The sequence below is a fragment of the Carica papaya genome, chromosome 1 (genome assembly GCF_054855325.1).
Source record: "Carica papaya isolate Zhongbai chromosome 1, ASM5485532v1, whole genome shotgun sequence".
Classification (NCBI taxonomy): domain Eukaryota; kingdom Viridiplantae; phylum Streptophyta; class Magnoliopsida; order Brassicales; family Caricaceae; genus Carica; species Carica papaya.
The window spans coordinates 14419976-14438306 of record NC_142309.1 but is presented as its reverse complement, the minus strand read 5'-3'; the positions used below and the strand labels follow the sequence as shown (position 1 = coordinate 14438306).

Here is an 18331-nt window from a genome sequence, read left to right as displayed (position 1 = left end):
GGAGGGGAAAGAAAGGAGAAGGAGTGTATGTATTTATAGCGCGAAATTAAACAGGTGCGATCATACCAGCACTAATGCACCGGATCTGAACTTCGCAGTTAAGTGTGCTTGGGCGAGAGTGGTAATCGGATGGGTGACCTCCTGGGAAGTCCTCGTGTTGCACCCATTTTTTTTCAGATGGGTCGTTCGACGTTACGCACGAATTGAATTATGATCCGCTGGTTCATTCGCAAAGGTGAGTTACGGTGCCAGGGCATTTTACTTGATATTGGAACGAGAAGGAGAGATGCAGAGTGCACGCACAAGGAAACAAATGACGGTAGAGGGATGGAAGGAGAAAGAGTGTATATATTTGCAGCGCAGAATGAAACATGAGCGATCATACCATAACTAATGCAACGGATTCTATCAGAACTCCGCAAGTTAAGGGTGCTTGGGCGAGAGTAGTACTAGGATAGGTGACCCGCTGCGAAGTATTTATATTTTACCCATTTTCTTGGGAAGTCCTCGTGTTGCACCCATTTTTTTGCAGATGATTCTTTCGACGTTACGCGCGACTTGAATTATGGTCCGCAAGTTTATTCGCAAATGTGAGTCACGGCGCCATGGCATTTTACTTAATATTTGAACGAGAACGAGAGGTGCAGTGCGCACGCATAAGCAAACAAATGATGGGAGTGGGAAGAAAGGAGAAAGAGTGTATGTATTTGTATCGCGAAATTAAACAGGTGAGATCATACCAGCACTAATGCACCGGATCCCATCAAAACTCCGCAGTTAAGTGTGCTTGGGCGAGAGTAGTACTCAGATAGGTGACCTCCTGGGAAATCCTCGTGTCGCACAAATTTTTTTCAGACGGGTCGTTCGACTTTACACGCGACTGGAACTATGGTCCGCTGGTTTATACGCAAATGTGAGTCAAGAAGCAGGGGCATTTTAATCAATATTAGAACGAGAAGGAGAGGTGCAATGTGAACGCACAAGGAAACAAATGATGGGAGGGGGAGGAAAGGAGAAGGAGTGTATGTATTTTCAGCATGAAATGAAACAGGCGCGATCATACCTGCACAAATGCACCGGATCCCATCAGAACTCCGCAGTTAAGTGTGCTTTGGCGAAAGTAGTACAAGGATGGGTTACCTCCTGGGAAGTTCTCGTGTTGCACCCTTTTTTTGTCAGATGGGTCGTTCGACGTTATGCGTGACTAGAACTACAGTTAGGTTGTCTATACGTAAATGCGAGTCAAGACGCAGGGGCATTTTAATTGATATTAGAATGAGATGGAGAGGTGAAGTGTGAACGCACTAGGAAACAAATGACGGGAGGGGGAAGAAAGGAGAAGGAGTGTATGTATTTGCAGTGCGAAATGAAACAGGTGCGATCATACCAGCACTAATGCACCGGATCCCATCAGAACTCCGCGTTAAGTGTGATTGGGCGAGAGTAGTACTCGGATGGGTGACCTCCTTGGAAGTCCTCGTGTTGCACACATTTTTTTTCGGATGGGTCGTTCGACGTTACGCGCGAATAGAATTATGATCCATTGGTTCATTCGCAAAGGTGAGTCACGGTGCCGGGGCAATTTACTTGATATTAGAACGAGAAGGAGAGATGTCCGTAAAAGGAAACAAATGACGGGAGGGGGGATAGAAGGAGAAAGAGTGTATGTATTTACAGCGCATAATGAAACATGAGCGATCATACCAGAACTAATGCAACGGATTCTATCATAACTCGGCAAGTTAAGGGTGCTTGGGCGAGAGTAGTACTAGGATGGGTGACCTCCTGCGAAGTCCTTATATTTCACCCATTTTCTTGGGAAGTCCTCGTGTTACACCTATTTTTTTACAGATGATTCTTTCGACGTTACGCGCGACTTGAATTATGGTCTGCAGGTTTATTTGCAAATATGAGTCACGGCACCGTGGCATTTTATTTAATATTTGAACGAGAACAGGAGGTACAGTGCGCACGCACAAAGAAACAAATGACAGGAGGGGGAAGAAAGGAGAAGGAGTATATGTATTTACCGCGCGAAATTAAACAGGTGCGATCATACCAGGACTTATGCACCGGATCCCATCTGAACTCCGCACAAGGAAACAAATGATGGGAGGGGGGAGGGAAGGAGAAGGAGTGTATGTATATTCAGCACCAAATGAAACATGTGCGATCATACCAGCACAAATACACCAGATCTCATCAGAACTCCGGAGTTAAGTGTGCTTTGGCAAAAGTAGTACAAGGATGGGTTACCTCCTGGGAAGTTCTCGTGTTGCACCCATCTTTTTATTAGATGGGTTGTTTGACGTTACGCGCGACTAGAACTATGATCCGCTGGTTTATACGCAAATGTGAGTCAAGACACAGGGGCATTTTAAATGATATTAGAACGAGAAGGAGAGGTGAAGTGTGAACGCACCAGGAAACAAATGACGGGAGGGGGAAGAAAGGAGAAGAAGTGTATGTATTTGCAGCGAAAAAATGAAAGAGGTACTATCATATCAGCACTAATGCACCGTATTCCATCAGAACTCCGCAGTTAAATATGTTTGGGCGAGAGTAGTAATCGGATGGGTGACCTCCTGGGACGTCCTCGTGTTGTACCCATATTTTTTTGGATGGGTCGTTCGACGTTGCGCGCGAATGGAATTATGATCTGCTGATTCATTCGAAAAGGTGAGTCATGGTGCCGGGGTATTTTACTTGATATTAGAACGAGAATGAGAGATGCAGAGTGCACGCACAAGGAAACAAATGACGGAAGGGGGGATGGAAGGAGAAAGAGTGTATGTATTTACAACGCAGAATGAAACATGAGCGATCATACCATAACTAATGCAACGGATTCTATCAGAACTCCGCAAGTTAAGGGTGTTTGGGCGAGAGTAATACTAGGATGGGTGACCTCCTGCGAAGTCCTTATATTTCACCCATTTTCTTGGGAAGTCCTCGTGTTGCACCCATTTTTTTGTAGATAATTCTTTCGATGTTACGCGCGACTTGAATTATGGTCCACAGGTTTATTCGCAAATGTGAGTCACGGCGCCATGGCATTTTACTTGATATTTGAACGAGAACGGGAAGTGCAGTGCACACGCACAAGGAAACAAATGACGGGAGGGGGAAGAAAGGAGAAGGAGTGTATGTATTTGCAGCGCGAAATTAAACAGGTGCGATCATACCAGCACTAATGCACCGGATCCCATTAGAACTCCGTAGTTAAGTGTGCTTGGGCGAGAGAAGTACTTGGATTGGTTACCTCCTGGGAAGTCCTCGTGTCGCACCAATTTTCTTTCAGACGAGTCGTTCTACGTTACACGCGACTAAAATTATGGTCCGCTGGTTTATAGGCAAATGTGAGTCAAGAAGCAGGGGCATTTTAATCGATATTAGAACGAGAAGGAGAGGTGCAGTGTGAATGCACAAGGAAACAAATGATGGGAGAGGGGAGGGAAAGAGAATGAGTGTATTTATTTTCAGCCGGAAATGAAACAAGTGCGATCATACCAGCATAAATGCACCGGATCCCATTAGAACTCTGCAGTTAAGTGTGCTTTGGCGAAAGTAGTACAGGGATGGGTTACCTCATGGGAAGTTCTCGTGTTGCACCCATTTTCTTTTTTAGATGGGTCGTTCGACATTACGCGCGACTGGACCTATGGTCCGCTAGTTTATACGCAAATGTGAGTCAAGACGCAGGGGTATTTTAATTGATATTAAAAAGAGAATGAGAGGTGAAGTGTGAACGCACCCGGAAACAAATGACGGGACGGGGAAGAAAGGAGAAGGAGTGTATGTATTTGCAGCGCGAAATGAACTAGGTTCGATCATACCAGCACTAATGCACTAGATCCCATCGGAACTCTGCAGTTAAGTTTGCTTGGGCGAGTGTAGTACTCGGATGGGTGACCTCCTGGGAAGTCCTCGTGCTCGACGTTACGCATGACTTGAATTATGGTCCACTAGTTTATTCGCAAATGTGAGTCACGGCGCCGTCACATTTTACTTGATATTTGAACGAGAACGGGAGGTGCAGTGCGCACGCAAAAGGAAACAAATGACGGGAAAAGGAAGAAAAGAGAAGGAATGTATGTATTTGCAATGCGAAATTAAACAGATGCGATCATACCAGCACTAATGCCCCGGATCCCATCAAAACTCCGCAGCTAAGTGTGCTTGGGCGATAGTAGTACTCGGATAGGTGACCTCCTGGCAAATCCTTGTGTCGGGCCAATTTTTTTTCAGACGGGTCGCTCGACGTTACGCGCGACTGGAATTATGGTCCGCTGGTTTATACGCAAATGTGAGTCAAGAAGAAATGGCATTTCAATCAACATTAGAACGAGAAGGAGAGGTCCAGTGTGAACGCACAAGGAAACAAATGATGGGAGGGGGGAGGGAAGGAGAAGGAGTGTGTGTATTTTCAGCACAAAATGAAACAAGCGCGATCATACCTGCACAAATGCACTAGATCCCATCAGAACTCCGCAGTTAAGGGTGCTTTGGCGAAAGTAGTACAAGGATGGGTTACCTCCTGCGAAGTTCTCGTGTTGCACCCAATTTTTTCTTTCAGATGGGTCGTTCGATGTTACGCGCGACTGGAACTATGGTCCGCTGGTTTATACGCAAATGTGAGTCAAGACGCAGGGGCATTTTAATTGATATTAGAACGAAAAGGAGAGGTGAAGTGTGAACGCACCAGGAAACAAATGACGGGAGGGGGAAGAAAGGAGAAGGAGTGTATGTATTTTAAATGCAAAATGAAACAGGTGCGATCATACCAGCACTAATGCACCGGATCCCATCAGAACTCCGCATTTAAGTGTGCTTGGGCGAGAGTAGTACTCGGATGGGTGACCTCCTCGGAATTCTTCGTGTCACACCAATTTTTTTCCAAACGGGTCGTTCGATGTTACGCGCGACTGGAACTATGGTCCGCTGGTTTATACGCAAATGTGAGTCAAGACGCAGGGGCATTTTAATCGATATTAGAACGAGAAGGAGAGGTGATGTGTGAACGCATCAGGAAACAAATGATGGGAGGGGGGCGGGAAGTAGAAGGAGTGTAGGTATTTTCGGCACGAAACGAAACAGGTGCGATCATACCAGCACAAATGCACCGGATACCATCAGAACTCCGCAGTTAAGTGGGCTTTGGCGAAAGTAGTACAAGGATGGGTTACCTCCATGGAAGTTCTCGTGTTGCACCCATTTTTTTTTTCAGATGGGTCGTTCGACGATACGCGTGACTAGAACAATGATCCGCTGGTTTATTCGTCAATGTGAGTCAAGAAGCAGGGGCATTTTGAACGATATTAGAACGAGAAGGAGAGGTGCAGTGTGAACGCACAAGGAAACAAATGATGGGAGGGGGGAGGGAAGGAGAAGGAGTGTATGTATTTTAAGCACGAAATGAAATGGGTGCGATCATACCAGCACAAATTCACCGGATCCCATCAAAACTCTGCAATTAAGTGTGCTTTGGCCAAAGTAGTACAAGGATGGGTTACCTCCGGGAAAGTTCTTGTGTTGCACCAATTTTTTTTTCAGATGGGCCGTTCGACGTTACGCGCTACTGGAGCTATGGTCCGCTGGTTTATACGCAAATGTGAGTCAAGACGCAGGGGAATTTTAATCGATATTAGAATGAGAAGGAGAGGTGAAGTGTGAACGCACCAGGAAACAAATAACGGGGGGGGGGGGGGAAAGGAGAAGGAGTGTATGTATTTACAGTGCGAAATGAAACAAGTGCGATCATACCAGCACTAATGCACGGGATTTGAACTCCGCAGTTAAATGTGCTTCTGCAAAAGTTGTACTCGGATGGGTGACCTCCTGGGAAGTCCTCGTGTCGCACCAATTTTTTTTCAGACGAGTCGTTCGACGTTACGTGCGACTGGAACTATGGTCCACTGGTTTATATGCAAATGTGAGTCAAGAATCAGGGGCATTTTAATTGATATTAGAACGAGAAGGAGAGGTGAAGTGTGAACGCACCAGGAGACAAAAGACGGGAGGGGTAAGAAAGGAGAAGGAGTTTATGTATTTGCAGCGCGAAATGAAACAGGTGCGATCATACCAGCACTAATGCATTGGATCCCATCAAAACTCCGTAGTTAAGTGTGCTTGGGCAAGAGTAGTACTCTGATGGGTGACCTCCTTGGAAGTCCTCGTGTTGTACCAATTTTTTTTAGGATGGGTCGTTCGACGTTACGTGCGAATGGAATTATGAACCGCTGGTTCATTCGCAAAGGTGAGTCACGGTGCCGGGGCATTTTACTTGATATTGGAATGAGAAGGAGAGATGCAGAGTGCACGCACAAGGAAACATATGACGGGAGGGGGGATGGAAGGAGAAAGAGTGTATGTATTTGCAGCGCAAAATGAAACATGAGCTATCATACCTGCACTTATGCAACGGATTCTATCAGAACTCCGCAAGTTAAGGGTGCTTGGGCGAGAGTAGTACTAGGATGGGTGACGTCCTGCGAAGTCCTTATATTTCACCCATTTTCTTGGAAAGTCCTCGTGTTGCACCCATTTTTTTGCAGATGATTCTTTCGACGTTACGCGCGACTTGAATTATGGTCCGAAGGTTTATTCGCAAATTGAGTCACGGTGACGTAGCATTTTACTTGATATTTGAACGAGAACGGGAGGTGCAGTGCGCACGGACAAAAAATCAAATGACGGGAAGGGGAAGAAATGAGAAGCAGTTTATGTATTTGCAGCGTGAAATTAAACAGGTGCGATCATACCAGCACTAATGGACGGGATCCCATCAGAACTCCGCAGTTAAGTGTGCTTGGGCGAGAGTAGTACTCGGATGGGTGACTTCCTGGGAAGTCCTCGTGTTGCACTTATTTTTTCTCGGATGGGTCGTTCGACGTTACGCGCGAATGGAATTATGAACCGTTGGTTCATTCGCCAAGGTGTGTCACAGTGCCGATGCATTTTATTTGATATTAGAACGAGAAGGAGTGATGCAGAGTGCACGCACAAGGAAACAAATGATGGACGGGGGGATGGAAGGAGAAAGAATATATGTATTTGCAGCGCAGAATGAAACCTGAGGGATCATACCAGCATCAATGCAACGGATTCTATCAGAACTCTACAGTTAAGGGTGCTTGGGTGAGAGTAGTACTAGGATGGAAGACCTCCTGCGAAGTCCTTATATTTCACCTATTTTCTTGGGAAGTCCTCGTGTTGCACCCATTTTGTTGCAGATGATTCTTTCGACGTTACGCGCGACTTGAATTATGGCCCGCAAGTTTATTCGCAAATGTGAGTCACGGCGCCGTGGTATTTTACTTGATATTAGAACGAGAACGGGAGGTACAGTGCGCACGCACAAGGAAACAAATGACGGGAGGGGGAGGAAAGGAGAAGGAGTGTATGTATTTGCAGCGCCAAATTAAACAAATGCGATCATACCAGCACTTTTGTACCGGATCCCATCAGGACTCTGCAGTTAAGGGTGCTTGGGCGAGAGTAGTACTAGGATGGGTGACCTTCTGCGAAGTCCTTGTGACGACCAATTTTTTTTCGGACGAGTCGTTCGACGTTACACGCGACTGGAACTATGGTCCGCTGGTCTATACGCAAATGTGAGTCAAGAAGTTGGGGCATTTTAATCGATATTTGAACAAGAAGGAGAGGTGCAGTGTGAACGCACAAGGAAACAAATGATGGGAGGGGGGAGAGAAGGAGAAGGAGTGTATGTATTTTCAGCACGAAATGAAACAGGTGCGATCATACCAACACAAATGCACCGGATCCCATCAGAACTCCGCAGTTAAGTGTGCTTTGGTGAAAGAAGTACAAGGATGGGTTACGTCCTGGGAAGTTCTCGTATTGCACCCATTTTTTTTTTCAGATGGGTCGTTCGACGTTACGCGCCACTAGAACTATGGTCCATTGGTTTATACGCAAATGTGAATCAAGAAGCAGGGGAATTTTAATTGATATTAGGACGAGAAGGAGAGGTGAAGTGTGAACGCACCAAAAAACAAATGACGGGAGGGGGAAGAAAGGAGGAGTGTATGTATTTGTAGCTCAAAATTAAACATGAACGATGGTACCAGCACTAATGCACCGAATCCCATCAGAACTCCGCAATTAAGTGTGTTTGGGCGAGAGTAGTACTCGGATTGGTGACCTCCTGGGAATTCCTCGTTTTGCACCCATTTTTTTTTGGATTGGTCGTTTGACATTACACACTAATGGAATTATGAACCGCTGGTTCATTCACAAAGGTGAGTCACGGTGCCGAGGCATTTTACTTGATATTAGAACGAGAAGGAGAGATGCAGAGTGCACGCACAAGGAAACAAATGACGGGAGGGGGGATGGAAGGAGAAAGAGTGTATGTATTTGCAGCGCAGAATGAAACATGAGCGATCATACCATAACTAATGCAACGGATTCTATCAGAACTCCATAAGTTAAGGGTGCTTGGGCGAGAGTAGTAGTAGGATGGGTGACCTCCTGCGAAGTCCTTATATTTGACCCATTTTCTTGGGAAGTCCTCTTGTTGCACCCATTTTTTTGCAGAAGATTCTTTCGACATTACGCGCGACTTGAATTATGGTTCGCAGGTTTATTCGCAAATATGAGTCACAGCGCCGTGGCATTTTACTTGATATTTGAACGAGAACGGGAGGTGCAATGCGCACGCACAAGGAAACAAATGACGGGAGGGGGAAGAAAGGAAAAGGAGTGTATGTATTTGCAGCGCGAAATTAAACAGGTGCAATCATACCAGCACTAATGCACCGGATCCCATTAGAACTCCACAGTTAAGTGTGCTTGGGCGAGAGTAGTACTCGGATTGGTGACCTCCTAGGAAGTTCTCGTGTTGTACCCATTTTTTTTCGGATGGGCGTTCGTCGTTACGCGTGAATGGAATTATGAACCGCTAGTTCATTCGCAAAGGTGAGTCATGGTGCCGACGCATTTTACTTGAGATTAGAATGAGAAGGAGAGATGCAGAGTGCACGCACAAGGAAACAAATGACGGGAGGGGGGATGGAAGGAGAAAGAGTGTATGTATTTACGCGTGACTGGAACTATGGTCCGCTGGTTTATATGCAAATGTGAGTCAAGACGAGAAGGAGAGGTGAAGTGTGAACGCACCAGGAAACAAATGACGGGAGGGGGAAGAAAGGAGATGGAGTGTATCTATTTAGAGCGCGAAGTAAAACAGGTGCGATCATACCAGCACTAATGCACTTGCTCCCATCAGAACTCCGCATTTTAATTGATATTAGAACGAGAAGGAGAGGTGAAGTGTGAATGCACCAGGAAACAAATGACGGGAAGGGGAAGAAAGGAGAAGGAGTGTATGTATTTGCAGTGCGAAATTAAACAGGTGCGATCATACCAGCACTAATGCACTGGATATGAACTCTGCAATTAAGTGTGCTTGGGCGAGAGTAGTACTCAGATGGCTGACCTCCTGGGAAGTTCTCGTGTTGTACCCATTTTTTTTTTCAGATGGGTTGTTCGACGTTACGCGCGACTGGAAATATGGTCCGCTAGTTTATACGCAAATGTGAGTCAAGATGCAGGGGCATTTTAATTGATATTAGAACAAGAAGGAGAGGTGAAGTGTGAACGTACCAGGAAACTAATGAAGGGAGGGGGTAGAAAGGAGAAGGAGTGTATGTATTTGTAGCGCGAAATTAAACAGATGCGATCATACGAGAACTAATGCACCGGATCTGAACTCCGTAATTAAGTGTCCTTGGGCGAGAGTAGTAGTCGGATGGGTGACCTCCTGGGAAGTCCTCGTGTTGCACCAATTTTTTTCGGATGGGTTGTTCGACGTTACGCGCGAATGGAATTATGAACCGCTGGTTCATTTGCAAATGTGAGTCACGGTGCCGGGGCATTTTACTTGATATTAGAACGAGAAGGAGAGATGCAGAGTGCACGCACAAGGAATCAAATGACGGGAGGGGGGATGGAAGGAGAAAGAGTGTATGTATTTGCAGCGCAGAATGAAACATGAGCGATCATACCAGCACTAATGCAACGGATTCTATCAGAACTCCGCGAGTTAAGGGTGCTTGGACGAGAGTAGTACTAGGATGGGTGACCTCCTGCGAAGTCCTTATATTTGACCCATTTTCTTTGGAAGTCCTCGTGTTGCACCCATTTTTTTGCAGATAATTCTTTCGACGTTACGCGCGACTTAAATTATGGTCTGCAGGTTTATTCGCAAATGTTAATCACGGCGCCTTGGCATTTTACTTGATATTAGAACGAGAACGGGAGGTGAAGTGCGCACGAACAAGGAAACAAATGACGAGAGGGGGAAGAAAGGAGAAGGAGTGTATGTATTTCCAGCGCGAAATTAAACAAGTACGATCATACCAGCACTAATGCACTGGATCCCATCACAACTTCGCTGTTAAGTGTGCTTGGGCGAGGTAGTTCTCGGATGGGTGTCCTCCTGGGAAGTCCTCGTGTTGCACCCATTATTTTTCGAATGGGTCGTTCGACGTTACGTACGAATGGAATTATGAACCGCAGGTTCATTCGCAAAGATGAGTCACGGTGCCGGGACATTTTACTTGATATTAGAATGAGAAGAGATGCAGAGTGCACGCACAAGGAAACAAATGACGGGAGGGGGGATGGAAGGAGAAAGAGTGTATGTATTTGCAGCACAGAACGAAACATGCGAGATCATACCAGAACTAATGCAACGGATTCTATCAGAACTCCCCAAGTTAAGGGTTCTTGGGCGAGAGTAGTACTAGGATGGGTGACCTCCTGCGAAGTCCTTAATATTTCCCCCATTTTATTGGGAAGTCCTCGTGTTGCACCCATTTTTTTGCAGATGATTCTTTCGACGTTACGCTCGACTTGAATTATGGTCCCCAGGTTTCTTCGCAAATGTGAGTCACGGCGCCGTGGCATTTTACTTGATATTTGAACGAGAACGGGAGGTACAGTGCGCACGCACAAGGAAACAAATGACGGGTGGGGGAAGAAAGGAGAATGAGTGTATGTATTTGCAGCGCGAAATTAAACAGTTGCGATCATGCCAGCACTAATGTACCGGATCCCATCAGAACTCCACAGTCAAGTGTGCTTGGGCGAGAGTAGTACTCGGATGGGGGACCTCTTAGGAAATCTTCGTGTCGCACCAATTTTTTTTCAGACGGGTCGTTCGACGTTACGTGCGATTAGAACTATGGTCCGCTGGTTTATACGCAAATGTGAGTCAAGAAGCGAAAGCATTTTAATCGATATTAGAACGAGAAGAAGAGGTGCAATGTGAACACACAAGGAAACAAATGATGGGAGGGGGGAGGGAAGGAGAACGAGTGTATCTATTTTAAGCACCAAATGAAACAGGTGCGATCATACCAGCACAAATGCACTGAATCCCATTAGAACTCCTCAGTTAAGTGTGCTTTGGCGAAATTAGTACAAGGATGGGTTACCTCCTGGGAAGTTCTCGTGTTGCACCAATTTTTTTTTTTAAGATGGGTCGTTCGACGTTACGCGGGACTTAACCAATGGTCCACTGGTTTATACGAAAATGTGAGTCAAGAGGCACGGGCATTTTAATTTATATTAGAACGAGAAGGAGAGGTGAAGTGTGAATGCACTAGGAAACTAATGACAATAGGGAGAAGAAAGGAGAAGGAGTGTATGTATTTACAGCGCGAAATGAAACATATGCGATCATACAAGCACTAATGCACCGGATCCCATCAGAACTCCGCAGTTAAGTGTGTTTGGGCGAGAGTAGTACTCAAATGGGTGACCTCCTAGGAAGTCCTCGTGTTGCACCCATTTCTTTTCGGATGGGTCGTTCGACGTTACGCGCGAATGAAATTATGAACCGCTGGTTCATTCGCAAAGGTGAGTCACGGTGCCGGGGCATTTTACTTGATATTAGAACGAGAAGGTGAGATGCAAAGTGCACGCATAAGGAAACAAATGACGGGAGGGGGGATGGAAGGAAAAAGAGTGTATGTATTTGCAGCGCAGAATGAAACATCAGCGATCATACCAGCACTAATGCAACTGATTCTATCAGAATTCTGCAGTTAAGCGTGCTTGGGTGAGAGTAGTACTAGGATGGGTGACCTCTTGCGAAGTCCTTATAGTTCAACCATTTTCTTGGGAAGTCCTCGTGTAGCACCCATTTTTTTGCAGATGATTCTTTCGACGTTACGCGCGACTTGAATTATGGTCTGCAGGTTTATTCGCAAATGTGAGTCACGGCGCAGTAGCATTTTACTTGATATTAGAACGAGAATGGGAGGTGCAGTGCGCACGCATAAGGAAACAAATGACGGGAGGGGGAAGAAAGGAGGAGTGTATATATTTACAGTGCGCAATTAAACAGGTGCGATCATACCAGCACTAATGCACCGGATCCCATCAGAACTCCTTTGTTAAGTGTGCTTGGGCGAGAGTAGTACTCGGATGGGTGACCTCGTGGGAAGTCCTTGTGTCGCACCAATTTTTTTTCAGACGGGTTACTCGACGTTACGTGTGACTGTAAATATGGTCCGCTGGTTTATACGCAAATATGAGTTAAGAAGCAGGGGCATTTTAATCGATATTAGAACGAGAAGAAGAGGTGCAGTGTGAACGCACAAGGAAACAAATGATGGGAGGGGGGAGGGAAGGAGAAGGAGTATATGTATTTTCAGCACGAAATGAAACAGGTGCGATCATACCAGCACTAACGCAACAGATTCTATCAGAACTCCGCAGGTAAGGGTGCTTGGGCGAGAGTAGTACTAGGATGGGTTACCTCCTGTGAAGTTTTCGTGTTGAACCCTTTTTTTTTTCAGATAGGCCGTGCGACGTAACGCGCGACTGGAACTTTGATCCGCTGGTTAATATGCAAATGTGAGTCAAGACGCAGGGGCATTTTAATTGATATTAGAACGAGAAGGATAGGTGAAGTGTGAACGCACTAGGAAATAAATGACGGGAGGGGGAAGAAAGGAGAAGGAGTGTATGTATTTACAGCGCGAATTAAAATAGGTGCGATCATACCAGCACTAATGCACCGGATCCCATCAGAACTCTCAGTTAAGTGTGCTTGGGCGAGAGTAGTACTCGGATGGGTGACCTCTTGGGAAGTCCTCGTGTCGCGCCAGTTTTTTTTCAGACGGGTAGTTCGACGTTACGCGCGACTGGAGCTATGGTCTGCTTGTTTATACGCAAATGTGAGTCAAGAAGTAGGGACATTTTAATTGATATTAGAACGAGAATGAGAGGTGCAGTGAGAACGTACAAGGAAACAAATGATGGGAGGGGGGAGGGAAGGAGAAGGAGTATATGTATTTTCAGCACGAAATGAAACAGGTGCGATCATTCTAGCACTAACGCAACGGATTCTATCAGAACTCCGCAGGTAAGGGTGCTTGGGCGAGAGTAGTACTAGGATGGGTTACCTCTTGCGAAGTTTTTATATTTCACCCTTTTTTTTTGCAGATGATTCTTTCGACGTTACGCGCGACTTTAATTATAGTCCGCAGGTTTATTCGCAAATGTGAGTCACGGCGCCGAAGCATTTTACTTGATATTTGAACAAGAACGAGAGGTGCAGTGCGCACACACAAGGAAACAAATGACGGGAGGGGGAAGAAAGGAGAAGGAGTGTACGTATTTGCAGCGTGAAATTAAACAGATGCGATCATACGAGCAATAAAGCACCAGATCCCATCAGAACTCTGCAGTTAAGTGTGCTTAGGCGAGAGTAGTTCTTAGATGGGTGACCTCCTTGGAAGTCCTCGTGTCGCACCAATTTTTTTTAGACGGATCGTTCGACATTACGCGCAACTGGAACTATGGTCCACTGGTTTATATGCAAATGTGAGTCAAGAAGCAAGGGCATTTTTATCGATAGTAGAACAAGAAGGAGAGGTGCAGTGTGAACGCACAAGGAAACAAATGATGGGAGGGGGGAGGGAAGGAGAAGGAGTGTATGTATTTTCAGCCCGACATGAACCAGGTGCGATCATACCAGCACAAATGCACCGGATCCCATCCGAACTCCGTAGTTAAGTGTGCTTAGGCGAGAGTAGTACTTGGATGGGTGACCTCCTAGGAAGTCCTCGTGTTGCACCCATTTTTTTTCGGATGGGTCGTTCGACGTTACGTGCGAATGGAATTATGAACCGCTGGTTCATTCGCAAAGATGAGTTACGGTGCCGAGGCATTTTACTTGATATTAGAATGAGAAGGAGAGATGCAGAGTGGACGCACAAGGAAATAAATGACGGGAGGGGGGATAGAAGGAGAAAGAGTGTACGTATCTGCAGCGCGGAATGAAACATGAGCGATCATACCTGCACTAATGCAACGGATTCTATCAGAACTCCCCAAGTTAAGGGTTTTTGGGCGAGAGTAGTACTAGGATGGGTGACCTCCTACGAAGTCCTTATATTACACCCATTTTCTTGGGAAGCCCTCGTATTGCATCCATTTTTTTGTTGGTGAATCTTTCGATGTTGCGCGCGACTTGAATTATGGTCCGCAGGTTTATTCGTAAATGTGAGTCACGGCGCCGTGGCATTTTACTTGATATTTGAACGGGAACGGGAGGTGCAGTGCGCACGCACAAGGAGACAAATGACGGGAGGGGGAAGAAAGGAGAAGGAGTGTATGTATTTTCAGCTCAAAATTAAACAGGTGCTATCTTACCAGCACTAATGCACCGGATCCCATCAGAACTCCGCAATAAAGTGTGCTTGGGTGAGAGTAGTACTCAGATGGGTGACCTCCTTGGAAGTCCTCGTGTCGCACTAATTTTTTTTTCAGACGTCGTTCGACGTTATGTGCGACTGGAACTATAGTCCGCTGGTTTATACGCAAATGTTAGTCAAGAAGCAGGCACTGAACGCACAAGGAAACAAATGATGGGAGGGGGGAGGGAAGGAGAATGAGTGTATGTATTTTCAGCACGAAATGAAATAGGCGCGATCATACCAGCACAAATGCACCAGATCCCATCAGAACTCCGCAGTTAAGTCTGCTTTGGCGAAAGTAGTACAAGGATCGATTACCTCTTGGGAAGTTCTCGTATTGCACCCATTTTTTTTTAGATGGGTCGTTCGACGTTACGCGCGACTGGCATTTTAATTGATATTAGAACGAGAAGGAAAGGTGAAGTGTGAACGCACCAGGAAACAAATAACGGGAGTGGGAAGAAAGGAGAAGGAGTGTGTATTTGCAGCGCGAAATGAAACAAGTGCGATCATACCAGCACTAATTCACCGGATCCCATCAGAACTCTGTAGTCAAGTGTGCTTGGGTGAGAGTAGTCTCGGATGGGTGACCTCCTGGGAAGTCCTCGTGTTGCACCCTTTTTTTTTGGATGGGTCGTTCGACGTTGCGCGCGAATGGAATTATGAACCGCAGGTTCATTCGCAATGGTTAGTCACGGTGCCGGGGCATTTTACTTGGTAATAGAACGATAAGGAGAGATGCAGAGTGGACGCACAAAGAAACAAATGACGGGAAGGGGGATGGAAGGAGATAGAATGTATGTACTTGCAGCGCATAATGAAACATGAGCGATCATACCAGTACTAATGCAGCGGATTCTATCAAAACTCTGAAAGTTAAGGGTGCTTGGGCGAGAGCAGTACTAGGATGGGTGACCTCCTGCGAAGTCCTTATATTTCCCCAAATTTCTTGGGAAGTCCTCGTGTTGCATCCATTTTTTTGCAGATGATTCTATCGACGTTACGCGCGACCTGAATTATGCTCTGCAGATTTATTCGCAAATGCGAGTCACGGTGCCGTGGCATTTTACTTGATATTAGAACGAGAATGGGAGGTGCAGTGCGCACGCACAAGGAAACAAATGACGGGAGGGAGAAGAAAGGAGAATGAGTGTATTTATTTGCAGCGCGAAATTAAACAGGTACGTTCATACCAGCACTAATGCACCGGATCCCATCAGAACTCCGCAGTTAAGTGTGCTTGGGCGAGAGTAGTACTCGGATGGGGGACCTCCTGGCAATCCCTCGTGTTGCACTAATTTTTTTTCAGACGGGTCGTTCGAAGTTACACGCAACTGGAACTATGGCCAACTGGTTTATACACAAATGTGAGTCAATAAGCAGTGGCTTTTTAATGGATATTAGAACGAGAAGGAGAGGTGCAGTGTGAACGCACAAGGAAAGAAATGATGGGAGGGGGGAGGGAAGGAGAAGGAGTGTATGTATTTTAAGCACGAAATGAAACAGGTGCGATCATACCAGCACAAATGCACCGGATCCCATCAGAACTCCGCAGTTAAGTGTGCTTTGGCGAGAGTAGTACTCGGATGGGTGACCTTCTGGGATGTCCTTGTGTTGCACCCATTTTTTTTCGGATGGGTCGTTCGACGTTACGCGCAAATGGAATTATGAACCGCTGGTTCATTCGCAAAGGTGAGTCACGCTGCCGGGGTATTTTACGTGATATTAGAACGAGAAAGAGAGATGCAGAGTGCACGCACAAGGAAACAAATGACGGGAGGGGGGATGGAAGGAGAAAGAGTGTATGTATTTGCAGCGCAGAATGAAACATGAGCGATCATACCAGCACTAATGCAACGGATTCTATCAGAACTCCGCAAGTTAAGGGTGCTTGGGCGAGAGTAGTACTAGGATGGGTGACCTCCTGCGAAGTCCTTATATTCCACCCATTTTCTTGGGAAGTCCTCGTGTTGAACCCATTTTTTTGCAAATGATTCTTTCGACATTCCGCGCAACTTGAATTATGGTCCGCTGGCTTATACGCAAATGTTAGTCAAGAAGCAGGGTCATTTTAATCGATATTAGAACGAGAAAGAGTGGTGCAGTGTGAATGCACAAGGAAACAAATGACGGGAGGGGGGAGGGAAGGAGAAGGAGTGTATGTATTTTCAGCACGAAATGAAACAGTTGCGATCATACCAGAACAAATGCACCGTATCCCATCAGAACTCCGCAGTTGAGTGTGTTTTGGCGAAAGTAGTACAATGATAGGTTACCTCCTGGGAAGTTCTCGTGTTGCACCCATTTTTTTTTCTAATGGGTCGTTCAACATTACGCACGACTGGAACTATGGTTCGCTGGTTTATACACAAATGTGAGTCAAGACGCAGAGGCATTTTAATTGATATTAGAACGAGAATGCGAGGTGAAGTGTGAACGCACCAGGAAACAAATGACGGGAGGGGGAAGAAAGGAGAAAGAGTGTATGTATTTGCAGCTCCAAATGAAACAGGTGCGATCATACCAGCACTAATGCACCGTATCCCATCAGAACTCCGCAGTTAAGTGTGCTTGGGCGAGAGTTGTACTCGGATGGGTGACCTCCTGGAAAGTTCTCGTGTTGCACCCATTTTTTTTCGGATGGGTCGATCGACGTTACGCGCGAATGGAATTATGAACCGCTGGTTCATTCGCAAAAGTGAGTCATGGTGCCGGGGTATTTTACTTGATATTAGAACGAGAAGGAGAGATGCAGAGTGCACGCACGAGGAAACAAATGACGGGAGGGGGGATGGAAGGAGAAAGAGTGTATGTATTTGCAGCGCAGAATGAAACATGAGCGATCATACCAGCACTAATGCAACGGATTCTATCAGAACTCCGCAAGTTAAGGGTGCTTGGGCGAGAGTAGTACTAGGAAGGGTGACCTCCTGCGAAGTCCTTATATTTCACCCATTTTCTTGGGAAGTCCTCGTGTTGCACCCATTTTTTTGCAGATGATTCTTTCGATGTTACGCGCGACTTCGATTATGGTCCGTAGGTTTATTCGCAAATGTGAGTAACGGCGCCGCGGCATTTTACTTAATATTAGAACGAGAATGGGAGATGCAGTGCGCACGCACAAGGAAACAAATGACGGGATGGGGAAAAAAAGAGAAGGAGTGTATGTATTTGCAGCGCGAAATTAAACATGTGCAATCATACCAGCACTAATGCACCGAATCCCATCAGAACTCCGCAGTTAAGTGTGCTTGGCGAGAGTAGTTCTCGGATGGGTGACCTCTTAAGAAGTCCTTGTGTCGCACCAATTCTTTTTCAGACGGGTCGTTCAACGTTACGCGCGACTAGAGCTATGGTCTGCTGGTTTGTACTCAAATGTGAGTCAAGAAGCAGGGGTATTTTAATCGATATTAGAAAGAGAAGGAGAGGTGCAGTGTGAACGCACAAGGAAACAAATGACGGGAGGGGGGAGGGAAGGAGAAGGAGTGTATGCATTTTCAGCACAAAATGAAACAGGTGCGATCATACCAGCACAAATGCACCTGATCCCATCAGAACTCCGCAGTTAAGTATTCTTTGGTGAAAGTACTACAAGG

The 18331-nt window shown here is 46.1% G+C and overlaps 1 non-coding gene and 28 pseudogenes across 1 annotated transcript; all 29 read left to right on the top strand.

Annotated features, from left to right (window-relative positions):
- The first annotated feature begins 52 nt into the window (after positions 1 to 52).
- LOC148269717 (5S ribosomal RNA) lies at positions 53 to 166 on the top strand (annotated as a pseudogene).
- Positions 167 to 726: 560 nt separating this feature from the next.
- Positions 727 to 845, top strand: LOC148269716 (5S ribosomal RNA; annotated as a pseudogene).
- A 204-nt stretch (positions 846 to 1049) lies between these two features.
- Positions 1050 to 1168, top strand: LOC148269715 (5S ribosomal RNA; annotated as a pseudogene).
- Positions 1169 to 1373: 205 nt separating this feature from the next.
- LOC148269714 (5S ribosomal RNA) lies at positions 1374 to 1491 on the top strand (annotated as a pseudogene).
- Positions 1492 to 2165: 674 nt separating this feature from the next.
- On the top strand, positions 2166 to 2284 carry LOC148269713 (5S ribosomal RNA; annotated as a pseudogene).
- Positions 2285 to 3171: 887 nt separating this feature from the next.
- On the top strand, positions 3172 to 3290 carry LOC148269712 (5S ribosomal RNA; annotated as a pseudogene).
- Positions 3291 to 3496: 206 nt separating this feature from the next.
- LOC148269711 (5S ribosomal RNA) lies at positions 3497 to 3615 on the top strand (annotated as a pseudogene).
- A 207-nt stretch (positions 3616 to 3822) lies between these two features.
- Positions 3823 to 3942, top strand: LOC148269710 (5S ribosomal RNA; annotated as a pseudogene).
- Positions 3943 to 4443: 501 nt separating this feature from the next.
- Positions 4444 to 4562, top strand: LOC148269709 (5S ribosomal RNA; annotated as a pseudogene).
- A 208-nt stretch (positions 4563 to 4770) lies between these two features.
- Positions 4771 to 4889, top strand: LOC148269708 (5S ribosomal RNA; annotated as a pseudogene).
- A 206-nt stretch (positions 4890 to 5095) lies between these two features.
- LOC148269707 (5S ribosomal RNA) lies at positions 5096 to 5214 on the top strand (annotated as a pseudogene).
- Positions 5215 to 6068: 854 nt separating this feature from the next.
- Positions 6069 to 6187, top strand: LOC148269706 (5S ribosomal RNA; annotated as a pseudogene).
- Positions 6188 to 6747: 560 nt separating this feature from the next.
- LOC148269705 (5S ribosomal RNA) lies at positions 6748 to 6866 on the top strand (annotated as a pseudogene).
- A 560-nt stretch (positions 6867 to 7426) lies between these two features.
- Positions 7427 to 7546, top strand: LOC148269704 (5S ribosomal RNA; annotated as a pseudogene).
- Positions 7547 to 7750: 204 nt separating this feature from the next.
- Positions 7751 to 7869, top strand: LOC148269703 (5S ribosomal RNA; annotated as a pseudogene).
- Positions 7870 to 8753: 884 nt separating this feature from the next.
- LOC148269702 (5S ribosomal RNA) lies at positions 8754 to 8872 on the top strand (annotated as a pseudogene).
- Positions 8873 to 11046: 2174 nt separating this feature from the next.
- On the top strand, positions 11047 to 11165 carry LOC148269701 (5S ribosomal RNA; annotated as a pseudogene).
- A 206-nt stretch (positions 11166 to 11371) lies between these two features.
- On the top strand, positions 11372 to 11490 carry LOC148269700 (5S ribosomal RNA; annotated as a pseudogene).
- A 208-nt stretch (positions 11491 to 11698) lies between these two features.
- LOC148269699 (5S ribosomal RNA) lies at positions 11699 to 11817 on the top strand (annotated as a pseudogene).
- A 557-nt stretch (positions 11818 to 12374) lies between these two features.
- On the top strand, positions 12375 to 12493 carry LOC148269698 (5S ribosomal RNA; annotated as a pseudogene).
- A 206-nt stretch (positions 12494 to 12699) lies between these two features.
- On the top strand, positions 12700 to 12818 carry LOC148269697 (5S ribosomal RNA; annotated as a pseudogene).
- Positions 12819 to 13024: 206 nt separating this feature from the next.
- Positions 13025 to 13142, top strand: LOC148269696 (5S ribosomal RNA; annotated as a pseudogene).
- Positions 13143 to 13673: 531 nt separating this feature from the next.
- On the top strand, positions 13674 to 13792 carry LOC148269695 (5S ribosomal RNA; annotated as a pseudogene).
- Positions 13793 to 13997: 205 nt separating this feature from the next.
- Positions 13998 to 14116, top strand: LOC148269694 (5S ribosomal RNA). The gene has a single exon (XR_015816215.1). It is a non-coding gene; the product is annotated as a 5S ribosomal RNA (ribosomal RNA).
- Positions 14117 to 14677: 561 nt separating this feature from the next.
- Positions 14678 to 14796, top strand: LOC148269693 (5S ribosomal RNA; annotated as a pseudogene).
- A 440-nt stretch (positions 14797 to 15236) lies between these two features.
- LOC148269692 (5S ribosomal RNA) lies at positions 15237 to 15354 on the top strand (annotated as a pseudogene).
- A 560-nt stretch (positions 15355 to 15914) lies between these two features.
- On the top strand, positions 15915 to 16033 carry LOC148269691 (5S ribosomal RNA; annotated as a pseudogene).
- A 206-nt stretch (positions 16034 to 16239) lies between these two features.
- On the top strand, positions 16240 to 16358 carry LOC148269690 (5S ribosomal RNA; annotated as a pseudogene).
- An 887-nt stretch (positions 16359 to 17245) lies between these two features.
- Positions 17246 to 17364, top strand: LOC148269689 (5S ribosomal RNA; annotated as a pseudogene).
- The last annotated feature ends 967 nt before the right edge of the window (positions 17365 to 18331 follow it).